The following is a 2,344-nucleotide window of genomic DNA, read 5'->3' as shown; positions in this document are numbered from 1 at the left end:
TCCCCCCCCCCCCCCCCCTCCCACACACACATACACCTTTGTTAATCTAATAAAAGCCGCAGGACAATTCTGGGTTGTTGGTTGTTGTTTTTTAATTAATTAAATACTCATATGAACATACACACAAACACGCGCACTTTTTCTTTCCTCATCCTTACTATCGTTGTTTTCCCCTCTAGATCTAGACCTAGAGATCTAGATCTAGATTCTAGATCTATATCTAGAATCTACTTCTTTTGTATGTTTGTCACTCTTTTGTGACCCGCTATTTCCGGGGTGCCTTGATAGTTGAAGCAGACTTTGTGCTGGTGAGGCAAGAGAGGTGAGCAGAGTAAGCCTGATTCCCCGTTTAGACTTCTCTGTTGACCCTAAGCGCTCATATGACCTTATGCAGTTGAGAGCGCCGTAAAACCTTACTTTAAAAAACGCACGCGTGCACGAGCGTGTGTGAGTGCGCGCACGTACACACTCCCACAGACACAAGCACAAACAGACAAACACGCACACAAAATCGTACACATAGGACTATACACACACACACACACGCACACACACACACAGTACAGTACAGTAGACGTTCACTGCAAATCTAAACTTAACAGAACAAGTAACAGCAACAGTGGCATTTCCAAAAGTAACAGTGTCACATAATTGTCATTGACACTGACAGTGACAACTGGTTCAGTTCATCGGCAATTAAAAGTACTATTCCTTCAACATGCAAAAGTGGACGAACAAGGAAAAGTAACAAACATCATAGTAGATACATCTCCCCCCCCCCCTCTCTCTCTCTCTCTCTCTCTCTCTCTCTCTCTCTCTCTCTCTCTCTCTCTCTCTCTCTCGCTCTCTCTCTATCTCTCTCACTCACTCACTCACTCTCTCTCTCTCTCTCTCTCTCTCTCTCTCTCTCTCTCTCTCTCTCTCTCTCTCTCTCTCTCTCCGTGTGTGTCTGTTCTATTATTATTTATGCCTTTGTGCCCCCTTCCTCTTTCCCCCAACTTTCTTAATTGTTGCTTCGGTCAGCAAGTTTCAGACAGTGTTTATGCATGGTTATGTTACGATAGAAATAAGTGTAATTATTATTCTAGGCTCAAAACAAATTCTACGGTCAAGCTAGGGCTTTGCAAATAAACGAATTTGTTAGCGGTTCCTTGAAAAGTTTGTAATAACAATGTCATTATACCAGTTCTGTGTATTGAGAAGAGGAACATCTCAAGCTGGGCGCGAGTGTTTGCTGAGTGGTGCCGTGTTGTCAGCTCCCTTTGCTTCTTGTTAGATCAAGTTGTAATCTGTTCCAGGCCATACTATGAGCCCCTTATCACGTCGACTATATCAAGTACAACCCAATAAACTCCTGCCGGGTATCCGTGGCGGATCTTCAAAATGTCTGCCGTGTTATCCTTTTTAACCCAATAGCAGACTCCAAATTCTGTCCTAAACTGTCTGCTCCTCATAGAGTGGGGCACGCTGTGTAAACGGTACAATGACTTTAATTTGACCCCAGAAAATGGTTACTTGAAAGTGCCAACCCGTATTGTTGGTTATGCCGAATCCTAGTGTGCTGGGTTGTGTGATAGGTGTTCAGTTTTCATGATTCTGAATTCAAACGCTGTTCATTGAAACAGGTAACGCTCTCTGTGTGTCTTAGAGGGTATAAAAAAAAATACTGTCAAGAGTCGAGGTTGTAAACAAGGGGCATGTCGTACATTCTGTCCGTATTCCCAGTTCTGTGGTCCCGTCCATCGTTCGAACAACGCGTCTCCCCCCCCCCCCCCCCCAATGGCCTTAAAGCGGGGTCTGGGGCTGTTCCGGGCAAGGGCTTGGGTAGTTTTTCGGGGGCATGGCGAACTGGGCAGTATCTCTCCCCTCCAAGGGCAAACAAGGACACAGAACTGAGGTTTGGCGGGGGCGAGGTTTGGTTGCATTGGCATTCTCAGACGAGACTGGCCTGGTCGCCATTAGTGTTTCAAGATTCTGTCGAATCTTTATTTAGCGTGTACGTGCCGTGTTGGCACGAGGCTTGTGCGTCTCTTATCAGAGTGTGTGCCAGCCAGTCTGTAATTGTTAGTGTGGTTTTGAGATTTTTGTTTATGTTCATGTGTGTGTGGGTATGTGGTGTGTGTGTGTGTGTGTGTGTGTGTGTGTGTGTGTGTGTGTGTGTGTGTGTGTGTGTGTGTGTGTGTGTTTCTCTGTGTATAGTGCTTGTACGCAGTGCCACGCAGGCTGATGGCTTACGGAGGGTCTGTCCTATCTACTTCTATTGCTGACAGTATCAACTCCTGAAGAACAGTTGCCATCGACATAACTCAGCTCAATATCAAGATATTATATATTATTATTTTAT

The 2,344-nt window shown here is 45.2% G+C and overlaps 1 protein-coding gene across 4 annotated transcripts in view; it reads left to right on the top strand.

Moving 5' to 3' along the window:
• Positions 1 to 2,344, top strand: part of LOC101852478 (arginine kinase Oct f 2) — a 39,968-nt gene that overhangs the window by 29,536 nt on the left and 8,088 nt on the right. The window lies entirely within an intron of this gene.

The sequence above is a fragment of the Aplysia californica genome, unplaced genomic scaffold (assembly GCF_000002075.1).
Source record: "Aplysia californica isolate F4 #8 unplaced genomic scaffold, AplCal3.0 scaffold00210, whole genome shotgun sequence".
NCBI classification, from domain to species: domain Eukaryota; kingdom Metazoa; phylum Mollusca; class Gastropoda; order Aplysiida; family Aplysiidae; genus Aplysia; species Aplysia californica.
This window is presented reverse-complemented; position numbering and strand designations above follow the sequence as displayed.